This window comes from Macaca fascicularis, chromosome 12, assembly GCF_037993035.2.
Source record: "Macaca fascicularis isolate 582-1 chromosome 12, T2T-MFA8v1.1".
Classification (NCBI taxonomy): domain Eukaryota; kingdom Metazoa; phylum Chordata; class Mammalia; order Primates; family Cercopithecidae; genus Macaca; species Macaca fascicularis.
In genome coordinates this window covers 116,806,821-116,819,697 of record NC_088386.1, presented here as the reverse complement: position 1 = coordinate 116,819,697, position 12,877 = coordinate 116,806,821, and positions in this window count along the sequence as shown.

The following is a 12,877-nucleotide window of genomic DNA, read 5'->3' as shown; positions in this document are numbered from 1 at the left end:
TTTTAAATAATATGCTGAACGACAGATGCCTGCATTGTGTACCTTCTTTCAAAAAAGGGTCTTATTTCTCATGTTGTAATTCCTATCTCCTTGGTCAACAACCTCAAAACAATGGGTCAGCAATGCAAAGAATTGTCAAATGGCCAAATCAGGCTTGGAATTGAAATTCTTACTTTTAAGGCCTTGGTGAGGAAAAAGAATATCCACCAGGCAGAACTAATTAAATAAGAAGCACTATTAGTAGAATGTTTATTTGCATTTCATAAGCCTCTAAAGTAAAATGATGCAAATATATTGACTGAAGTTGGCAGTTATTATGGAGAAGTATTGCCCTGTGGATTGCCAAGTGATTGACAGTGACACAATATTCAACATAATAGGCTCAGAGTAGTATCATTTGTTAATGGTGACATTCCTTTTCCTAAAACTAAGGGAGTCATTTATTTAGCAGCCTTTGTGTAAAAAGTTTCTTTCTTTCTCTATTTCTGTTTTTCTAGAACAGCTTTTCATTCTTAGTTCTATATTCACTAATTACAATAATTTTTTCTTTACTAATTAGTTATAAAACAATGCATTCTTCCAAAAAGAAAAGGCCTTTAGGTCAACATAAACCAGTTGAAATGAGTAATATGTAACCCACGATATCAAAGCAACAACAAGAAAATAAACCTAACCCACTCAAGAAATCTCACAGGGGCTTTAACTGACAAGATTGCCTTCAGAATATAAAAATGAATGGCTTGTTAGGGGAGTCTTGGTGTGCAGATCATGGAGGAGAAAGAGAAGGAAACAAAGAGAAGACGAGTAAGAGGAGGAAATGAAAAGGGAGGATAGGAAAAGGGAGAGACTAGGGGTACCTGTGTTTTAAGTACATGAAGAGAGAAAGCAATGCAATCTGCATGCTTTATTTTCATGTGTTCAAGCTATTACATCACACAGGAGAGGTATAATAAAGTGTACTAGTGAGTGGTTAGGTCACCCTAATGAATACAAATAAAATATCTCTTTCTCCTAAAGAGGCGGAGCATTTTATTAACCAGCATTTGGAGAGTGTTATTATATTTTATGTCTAAGATTTTATGGATCCTATTTTCCTGGGAGGCTACGGAAGCAGTGACAAATGTTGCAGAGACGAGAAATTCCTTTTTTGTGTTTCTAAAACAAATCAAGGAAATCACAGAAGAGAAAAACAAATCAGTTAACCTGCAGTTTTATTTATGAAGTTTAGATGTCAGCACACTTTGTAAAACTTGCCACCCCTATCATGGTTAAAATAGCACCAATGAATCCAGGGAAATGTTTTATTATAAGACGGTATCATGGATCTTTGAAGTCACATGTGTATTCATGAATTCTCGGCATGTTGTGAGTATAAAATGAAGTCGTATGCATAAAAAATGAGCTGTATAGATGAGGTCATCTAGAGATGGAGGTAGTACAACAGGAAAAGTTAGAGCTGAAAATATCTGAAGGATTGGATTTTTAGAAAAAAATAGAAATTGGTATTCTATGAATAATATTGAAAACACTGTACTTTGTATATAATAGAGGGAGGTAAAACAATAGTATTTTATACCTTAATTAGAATATACAAAATTTCCAAAGAATCATTACAGTTTATACATAATTTATCTAATAAATAATAATATATAATTTTACATACACATATATGCATATATATAATCATATACATTTATATGTATATGAATATTACATATTTTTATTTATTCCTTGATCATTTTCCATTATGTGAAAACACTACTGATTTAAGAAATGAGAGTGCATGAAATTATCCCTTGTAGTAATAAACATCTGGTATATTTGGTATAAGTCTTCTAAAAAGACTATATAACACCAAACCTCTAAATATTGTTCTAACAAGAGTAAGCTATGTCACTATATATAGAATCACAACATTCTAGATTTCTAATATATTTGTCAAATCTTCAAGTAAAGAGAAACCAAGTTCATTTTTCCACTTATGTAAAAAGCTTTCCTACTAGGAAAACATGGTGATGGCCTTGTTAGCCTTCGTCAGATAGAGTCAGACGATAGAGGGTGTTCATATTGACTCAAGCTGCCTAGTGTTCCACCTTGTAAATATAACATTACATTTCATTGGTGATGGAATTATTTCAATTTGCCATGGCACTGCTTTTCTGAAACTATCTGTGGACCCATGTAGGTCAAGGGGAAGAAAAATCAAGGGTCATCCTAAGTTTATACCATATAGTGTTTTCATTTTCTACCCAGCTAAGTACATCCAGGCTCCCTGTGGGGCAAGTCTTTTTTCCCTTGTCTGTTATTTTCAGAAAAAGGGCTACATATGACAGTCTCAGAATCTTACCAGCCTGAACACAGATGGTAAAGATTACAGCACGCTGAGTATTGACCTTTAGAAGCTGCCTTTCTTCTCAAGGTTCTTCTAGTTTGACAGTTAACTAGCTTTTTCTCAATTAATTTCATTACTAACACTAGTGTTGCCTTTTATTTTTCCTCTGATAAGTGTTAACTACACTTATCAACAAAGTTGAGTCTTACTCTGAGCGGTTGGCAGACCCAATCATTACAACTCATTATATTTCACTCCTTTGACTTACTGGCTTCAAGAGCTTGGAGATAATGTAGACATTGTTTAAACGCTGGCTTTCCTTTTCCAACAGGTACCTAAGCTAATGAATTTCAACTGGTTGCCTGAGATGAGCAATGAGTGGGGACCTGGGAGAAAGAGGTCATGGACAGCAAGGAGGAGGCCCACCATAAATCACAAGATGGGGCATTTATGAGCTGGTTGTAAATTGTCAACATAAGGCTACAAAGTGAACCTATACTTTGATCATAAATAAAGAAGAAAGCTAAAACAATATAAACTGGTTGCCCAAATTAAATGGAGGATATCATTGCACTGTTCATGGAGCCAAAAATGCCATTTCAGGTCTTCAATGTAAGAGATAGTTGGTAAATTCAGAAGAGAGATTTCAGTACAAATATTTTCTTTAGCACTAAGCTAAAGTAATAATACTATTATTCCAGCCAACTCTCACATGTGCTAGATTTTTACAATCACTCACATGTAACAGTGGGTACCATTTTACATCATAAAACTTGGGAGAGAGATGAGAGCAAATCCCTTTTTCATTATGAAGATGTTATTTGGTAGATTATTTTCTGATGGAAAATTTAGACCCATTAAGTTTTCAAGTTAAGAATCTGCTTCCTACTTTACTTCAAACAGTGATAAAAATCACTACAATAATATCTTAGTACTATAAAACATGTTGAAATACAACAATAAACCATTATCTGTATTGTTTTATTTTGCTCAAATAAATTAAAGCTCAGCCATTGATCTGAGATAAAAATTACCATTTTAATATGCACTTAAAATTTGGTAGAATTTTAGAGGGCAATACAGTTAGACTTTTGATCTCAAATGAGGAGGTGATAAAAGTGTCATGTAAGATTTGCTTATATTTTACAATTTCATTAAAAGGGGATTAACTTTTCAGAGAAAATATGAGAAAAAAACTAATTAAAATTGAGAGCCTCAATAAATTTACCTTAGCAGTGTCACATAACATTTCGCAAGTGCAACAGAATGGTGGTAGCAAAGTGAATCATTCTAGGAAGTCTTAAAACAAATATAAGAAAATCCTTTCTTATACAAGTCAGAGAAATTGCTCTCATTTATCAGTCACTCAGAAAAACAGTAAAAAAGAAGTCAGTAGTTGACTCCATCAGTAGTCGCTAAAAAGACCAGAGGTGCCTGTGTTACCAAAGGGAAGTGGAAACATTCTTCCAATTTCCTTTTACTATTTTGCCCCAGACCATAAATCAAATCTATTTCTTTAAATGTGTCCCCCAAAATAGAACTGAAAGCCAGTATCTCAGGCAAATGATATTTTAGAGATATAAAGTTAAGATTGTAGGTTTTAACAAGACCTTAGAAAGCAGACCACCTTGTCAAATATGCTCATTTTAACAATAAAAGTGACTTGTTTACCAAAGACACAAAACTAGTAGAATTCAAATGGGAACCCAGCTACCTTGGTTCCCTATTAGAAGTTATTTTATACATATGCTTGCTGTCTGCCCAGCCCCGTTTCTTCTCATTTCCTTTTTTTTAAAAAAATTACATCTGGGGTCTCATATAATTCTACAAAGCCTGATGTCACCCCCAAATTCAGGAGTGGGCCCTGTCTTGCTCAAGCCATTCCATTCTACTAGCTATGGTAATGGATTCAGGGATGGATATGTGGTCCAATTTGGGACAATAAGATTTTAGAAGCTATTTTCTGGGGACTTAAATGAAAATATAATAACTTTTCTAACGCCTTCAAGAGCACAGCCAAAAGATACAATTGCTTGCAAATGAAAAACACCAACCAAGGAGATCCCCTGTAGCTTGTCTGCCATTTTGCCGCCATAAGGATAGCTAGCCTGAGGACAAATCCAATACAAAGGAGATGACAGAACTGAAAATAATAGAGAAATCGAGTTGAAATCCTGACCACACTGCAGCTGAAACCTCTTAACGCCTCTAGATTTTTCCATTACATACAAGCCAATACATCTTGAATATGGTTTGGCTCTATGTCCCCACCCAAATCTCATATCGAATTATAATCCATCCCCATTATCCCTATCTGTTCAAGAAGGAACCTAGTGGGAGGTGATTGGATCATGGGGACAGTTTCCCCCATGCTGGTCTTGTGATAGTAAGTTCTCATGAGATCTGACGGTTTTATAAGTGTTAGGTGTTTGACAGTTCCTCCTTCACACGCTCTCTCTCTCTCCTCCCACCATAAGAAGGCGGCTGCCTCTCCTTCTGCCATGATTGTAAGTTTTCTGAGGCCTCCCCAGCCATGCAGCACTGTGAGTTAATTAAAACTCTTTCCTTTATAAGTTACCAAGTCTTGGGCATTTCTTTATAGCAATGTAAAAATGAACCAATACAATCTCCTTTATTATTTAGACCAATTTGAGTTTTATTTCCTGCCACTCAAAGCATATTATATATAGTTTCTTCTTCTCATGATGTTTCCTGAGTACATAGCTGTTTTTTTTAATCATAAAATCCAGCTCCTGTTTGATAACACTAGAAAAAAGTTTATTTAAAAAATTGTCCTGATGAATCCTGACTGCCTACAGTACTTGCTAAAGATTACTCTTTCAAGGGATAGGTTTTTCTCCTTTCATTTATTTTGACCAGATCCCAATTTTCTTACAGAGTATGATGACAGTATATTAAGTTAAGAGGCTATATTTTTGAATAAAAGTGAAAAGGCCAATAACAACCAAACATTCAAACATCTAAAGAAGTCTGATTGCGGTGGAAGTTACTATTCACCACAGCGCGTCTGGGTTAAAAAAAAAATAGATTAGGCAGTCAGAATTAGTATTGAGTGGTCCTCCACGGTGCAGCAAAGAAATAAATAAGCTCCTTTACATGGTTTGCTGTCATTTGCCCCATTATTATTCATATCTTTCTCTTGACCGTCTTTCCACATTGCAGGTGCTCTTACAAGTCCCTCCATTGCTTGCAACTGCTATGTTGCCTCTGGCCTAGGTCAATTGTCCTCACCCTTGGCTACCTATTAGAATCACCTGGAGACCCTTTAACTGATGATGCCCAGGCAATTACTCAGACCAATGAAATCAGAATCTCTGGAAGTGGGGCCCAGGGATCAGTAGTTTTTAAATCTACCCAGGTGATGCAATATACAGCTAAATTTGAGAACCAGTGGCCTAGATTATCCGGCATCACCAATTCTAGGATGGCCATGTAGGAATCACAGGCAGGTCCATGGGAAAAGGTGTGTGGAGAGGGCCACATCTGTTTCAAGTCTGAATTGCAGTGCTCTGTTTTTTCCTTTTGCACGCATCTTCTCACTGCAGAAATGCAGAGGGCCGGCAGGGCGCAGTGGCTCACGCCTGTAATCCCAGCACTTTGGGAGGCCGAGAGGGGCGGATCACCTGAGGTCAGGAGCTCAAAACCAGCCTGGTCAACGTGGCAAAACCCCGTCTCTACTAAAAATACAAAAATTAGCTGCGCTTGGTGGTGGGTGCCTGTAGTCCTAGCTACTCCGGAGGCTGAGGCAGGAGAATGGCGTGAACCCAGGAGACGGAGCTTGAAGTGAGCCGAGATGGTGCCATTGCACTCCAGCCTGGGCGACAGAGCGAGACTCTGTCTCAAAAAAAAAAAAAAAAAGGAAAAAGAAAAAAAAAAAAACGGAAGAAAGAAAGAAAGGCAGAAGGCTAATTTCCAGGGCTGGCCTGGGTAAAAGCAACAATGACAGAGGCCAGTTAAACCTGTTTCTGAACCAGTGAACCAGTAACCTGTTTCTGAACTTGCAGTAAAAACGTAAAGAGAGCCTTGGGGGCTTATTAAGCTCATTTCACCTTCTCAAGTGTACAGTATCCTATGGTGATTTGAACACAAAATTCTATCTAGTAATAGATTGTGTCCCATGTCTTTGGAGGCGCCTCTGTGTATCTACCCTCCTGGAATCTAGTATGGTGAAGAGAAACAGCATATGAATATCTGGTTCTGACCATCTTCATCAAAACTAACCAGGATACCATTCCCATCTCGAGTCTCCATGGCATGCTTCCTTTGTGGGTAACCCAGCCATGCTTTTTCTGAAGACACAAGTTTGCCATTGTTACCAGTCTTACTCTTCTCTCCCAATGTACACCTTACCTGCATACACCAGGTTTGGCTTTCAAACATCTTTGTAAACATATGTGAATTGACTTTCATATCTGAGAATATTAGCATGCTTTCTTTTATGCCTTCCTGTCAAGTGCTTTTTTTCCCTTTTAATAATAAATACTATAAGGAATCCAGGTTATTTTATCTTTGCATTTTCTCTCTTAAAACGTTTACTTATGACCTAGGTCATTTAGACCCTTGCTGATCTGCCTCTTGGTTTCCATAATCACGAATAAGTTCTGCATATTAAAATTCTAGACTATTCAACATTGCCATCATGGTGAAGTACATCTCTATATGTCAGAGCCAGCTGAGTAAACATTAAAGCATAATTGAATTTTTCAAGCAATGACATTTTAATTAAGAAATGTTCTTGGACTTTTAAGAGTTCAATATATTTCCTTGTAAGAATTTGCCCTTTCAGAATTTTCTTGCAAAACTACCATTGGGCCTATTACTGAAAAAATTTGCCATTGTTTTGCCTTAGTTGTGTGAGCAAAGCTTATCATTTGGGGTCAATGTAATATGTATAATTTTGCTGGCCAATACTAATTAGTACAAAATTGCAAGCACAGAATGGAGGCCATGAAGTATGCCAAGACAAGTACTTTACGAGAATCCTTTAGTTACTTTAGACGTCTAGATCTACAAGTTAAACTGATACATATATGTGTGTATATATATGTATATATATTGAACAGCAGGTGGGTCTGGTTTCAGCTTTGAATAAAATAGCATCTCTTTCCTTATGTTCCTGGGGGAAAACAGTGCATGTTATTAAGATAGTCAAGTATGGTATTATTTTAAGTAGATATTATAGTTGCACTGAGTATGCTTTTAAAGAAATGAAACAGCTAGGTTCGATTTTCAGTCCTTAATGGTTATGATTTTCATTTATTTTTACCTTAGATTTCAAAGAAAGAAATCCATGAGTCTTTTTCATACCTACTAGTTTCAGTGCCTCACTCTCTGAACTTGCCCATCCCTTGATATCCATAGTTTTCTTCACAGTTGTGGGTTACTTCTAACATCTAGGCCTTTCTTTTTACTCGTGAATCAATTGGTGCTCAAGGAGCTATTGACATAAAGGATCAATAAATCAATAGTTACTTATCAGGGACATATTCTGTACAGCATCGTCTGTTTGGAGTTAAAGAGGATGCTAGATTTATAAGATATATTCTCTTATGAAGCTTGCATATTGTCAGGAGTGTATGTTGTAGTAAACATATAAAAGAGATGAGAGGTATAGATGAATTTAAGCCAGATAAATAAGAGAATACATCTTTTCTATGGCTCTTCTCCCAAAACCTGAAGATCTTTCTCCTTTATGTATGTGTGTATATATTCATGCATAATTCTATGTATCTATGTATGTATTTTTCTATCTAGCATAAAATCTGCTATCATAAAATCTTGTTGCAGGTTATATAGGGGAAATTTGTCATTTTTTTCATGCTAGTATCTGAAACTTCCTCTAATATTTGTAAAGTATTATTTTGTGCCTTCAACTTTCCCAAATTGCTGGCATGTAGAGCTCAAATGCAAAATCAAAGTTCAGACACTCCAATGCTCCCACCTGGAACTTTGAGTTTAAATGGAGTGATGCGCAGATGCAGGGACAGAAGACCACTCATATTCACCCAGTGGTTCTGTGGCAGTGGTGCTGGCATTGGTGAACATTATCCAGCAACGGTGGCAGCAGCAGTAGTGATAGTATTAGTTGCAGTGTGGTTGCCATCATGGGACCATGGCCAGGGCATTTTTAATCAGGTTATTTTTGTTATGGGATCTTGTCAGTCTTCCTGGCTGCCCTTGGTTTCTGCTAAATTTTAAAATCGTGTTCTCCTGGTTTCCTGTTGATTCTGTAAACTACCCAATACTTTCCCTATATAGTCCTTTTCTGATTAAATTAATCAGAGTTAGTTGTTTGCAATCAAAGCCCTTATTGGTGGAGAGGTTGGGACTGGCAGTGGACAGCAGGCACCAAAGCAAGACATGGAGGAAATGGAAGAGATCTGGAACGGGTTCTCTGGTCTAGAAAACTGAAGACACTAAAAATTCATCTATTCAAGGATTGGGATATACATGACATGTGGTTGTGAAACACCTATTTAAATTATTGCCTTGGTTGTCCGAAGGCAATACTGAAGGCAATCTTTGGAAAAATGACTTTTGGCTCCCATATGAAAATGAGAAAAGGGAATTTAATCTTTTTCCTGTTTAGTAAAAAAAAAAAAAAAGTGCTCAGGAGTTCGAGACCAGCCTGGGCAACACAGTGAAACCCCGTCTCTACTAAAATACAAACAAATTAGCCAGGCATGGCGGTGTTCACCTGTAGTCTCAGCTACTCGGGAAGCTGAGGCAGGAGAATTGCTTGAACCCCGGAGGCGGAGGTTGCAGTGAGCTGAGATCGTGCCACTGCACTCCAGCCTAGGTGACAGAGCAAGACCCTGTCTCAAAAACAAACGAACAAATAAAAAGTGCATCTCACTGACAGGACTAAAATTAAATGTAATTTTACATAAACGTGCTCTTTGAGGCTTGATATGGCTTGGCTGTTTCCCCACCTAAATCTCATCATGAATTGTAGTTCCCGTAATCCCCATGTTTGGTGGGAGGCACCTGATAGATAGTAATTTAATCATGGGGGCAGTCACCTCCATGCTGTTCTCGTGATAGTGAGTTCTCATGAGATCTGATGGTTTGATAAGGGGCTTCCCACCCCCTCTTTGCTCAGCCCTTCTCTCTCCTGCTGCCTTTTGAAGAAGGACATGTTTTTTTTCCCCTTCTGCCATGATTGTAAGTTTCCTGAGGTCTCCCCAGCCGTGCTGAATTGTGTGTCAATTAAACCTCTTTTCTTTATAAATTACCCAGTCTTGCGTACTTCCTCATAGTAGTGTGAGAATGGAAAAATATAAGGCTGAAGCAAATCTGATTTTCAATCTGAAAATAAAATATAAAAACTGTTCTTGGAGTTATTTCTAAACAGAACTGACATCAGAATTGTCTAAAGCATCAGAATCATCTGTTTCAGAAAATTCAAACTTATCAAATGAATCTTTGACCAACAACTTTTTGAGAATGATGCTAACATTAGGTAATAATATAGAAATGCCACAGTTTTCTTTTTTTACATTTAATTAATTAATTTACTTTAGGAGATGGGGGCTTGTTATGTTGTCCAGGCTGGTCTCAAACTCCTGGGCTCAAGCAATCCACTCACCTCAGCCTCCCAAGTGCTGGGATTATAGGTGTGAGCCACCATGCCCCAAAGGAATGCTATATTTTCTAGGATTTGACATTTTCAGTTATTGAGATTTACTATATTTTGTAAATGGAAAACCACTACTAAGCACAGAATAAATAGAATGATGTCTGTTGTTTCTGAAGTCGATATATTAGAGCAATGCCAGAATAATAAAAATGAGATCCATCAGAGCAAAGTTATCTCAGAGTAAATGCTGTAGCCATAAGCACCACTGGCAAGTATTCTTGAAGCATTAAGGACTATTTTTAGTAAACTGGCTTTTTCTATCAGCAGTGGAAACTTAAGAAATTGTCAGAGTCTACCGTGTTTTATTCTGATTTTGTTAGGTATTACAAAAAATGACTGTTATGTACATTGCCTCATGCCCAAGAAGGATAAGCTGCCCTTCCAAAAGTGATACAACCAGAGACATCCCCATCTGATACACAACCTGGAGACTGGCTATATTGAAAACACACAAGTTGAAGTCAGCCTTGGCATCACATTAGAAAGAAACATTTCAATTACCTTAACCAGTTCTTCAACTCTACAGCATATCTTCCATGGATCCAGCATTCCCAATATAAATATGCTGCAGACCTTACAATCTGGACACTCATTTCACCTAGAGATCTAGCTCTGATGCTCATTAAAATGCCTCAGAAAGATCCAGTAGTAGACGGTTATATTAAGGATCTGAGGATCAAGACTATATCCGTTGTAGACATCTTTCTAAGACCATTGAATCAAAATCCATGATCAGAATAATAATATCTTATGTTTTCTTATTTTCTTTCTTATGTTTTATTATTTTTTCCCTCTGGCTGTGTATGAGATAGAAAAAACGAACTATTTTTCCTTCTCTCACATTCAACGGAGCACAGGACACTTACGTGACCAGATGTTTGGGGTTTCTCCCTACCAAGCAGCAGTTCTCCAGTGGACACCAACTAGATGTCCTATAAGTCAATCCAATTCTGACACTCTCTGTCTGAAGATAGCATTGGATCCTACAGGTTAAAGGCTCCATCCTTCAAGACTGCTCACCACTTCAGATGACACAGTGGCAGTTGTGACCTGTGTTTCTGACTGGCTATAGATGGTTCCCATGGCTGTCCCTCCTTGGGTTTGATAACTTGCTAGGACCCCTCACAGAATTCAGGGAAACATTTTGCCAATTTATTATAAAGAATATTATAAAGGATACAGATGAATGGCCAGATGAAGATGTACATACAGCATGAAGTCAGGAAGGATCCCGAGCACAGAAGCTTCTGTCCCCGTGCAGGTGGAGCCTGCCATCTTCCCGGCACAGGGATGTGTTCATCAGCCCAGAACAGGTTGCTGGAATTTCATTCAGATAAAGCTACATTCATTTCTCTTTTTTTTTCTTTCTTCTTCTTTTCTTTTCTTTCTTTCTTTTTTTTTTTTTTTTTTTTTTTTGAGATGGTATCTTGCTCTGCCACCCAGGCTGGAGTGGAGTGGTTCCATCTCGGCTCACTACAACCTCCATCTCTCGGGTTCAAGTGATTTTCCTGCCTCAGCCTCCCAAGTAGCTGGGATTACAGGCACCCACCACCATGCCCAGCTAATTTTTGTATTTGTAGTAAAGACAGGATTTCACCATGTTGGCCAGGCTGCTCTTGAATTCCTGACCTCAAGTGATCTGCCCACCTCGGCCTCCCAAAGTGCTGGGATTACAGGCATGAGCCACCGTGCCCAGCCTACGTTCATTTCTTAGAAGAAGTCTAAGATACTGGAATTCACTGGTTTGAAAGAAATTCTACCTTGCCTAGCATCTCCCCAAGTAAACAATGTGTTCTGTAATTTATCCCTGACTCTGGTCCAGATGGAAAATGAAACAGGACAACTTTTAGAGGCCTAATACAGCAGTATGTATTAACCAATTAAAGTAGTTTGAAGCAATAAAAGTTGCCCACAACCATAGAGACTGGCCATCAAAGGTGGAGCCTATGTAATTACTAAAATATCTTATTTCATCTGGGAAAGCAATTTAGGAAGTAAGTAAAACAATTAATTAAGATGAACAGTCATCTGATTACCTAAAGTCAGCCACAATGATTCTTAGAGACAGAGTTTTGCTCTGTCTCCCAGGCCGAAGTGCAGTGGTGTGATCACAGCTCACTGTAACTTCAAACTCCTAGGCTCAAGCAATACTCCTGCCTTGGCCTCCATAAGCACTGGGAGCCACCATGCCTGGCCAGAACTATTCTTCTGGTTATGCCTAGGTGAGTCAAAAAACTGAAACCAAATAAGTCCTAAATGTTTCTTATAATGTTATTCATATTTCTTGGCTTTCTCCACTATTGATTCGCAGGTACTTTAAGATGCTACACAGCCATTATCCTGAGCTGACATGCAGTAGATTACACCATTTCTAAGACAGAAGTCCTCATGGTCACCTTACTTCCTCTGCAAGCTGAGGTTGACCAGAAAAGGAAAATGAGAATCACAATGACAGAGAAGCTGTAGCCTTAGCTTAAGGAGGAGGCACTCATTTAAGGACCCATCACTCTTCTACCTAGAAGGCAGAAGGTTCTGGAAAATGTTCAAACACCTCCTCTTCTCTCAGTAACTCTTCCAGTCTGCTCAAGGGAAAATTGCCCTCCTTGGTATCTTTAGTCAATCATTTTACCCTAGGAGAAAATAAAATAAGATTTTCTGTTTCATAGTCCATCTGTAGATTTTGCCTTTTAAAATTCTTCCTTTCGGAGAGACAATCTATATATGATTGAACTCCCTCTCAGGTGAATAAACTTCAGCTGAGTTCTAGCTAAATTGCCTATGAGCCATTCTTTGACAACCAATATTTGAGTGGTCACTTTCTTTTGAGAAGTGTTTTGCGTGTTTTAAATGCATCATTAGGTGATCCTCACAGCTTGGAAAGTAAG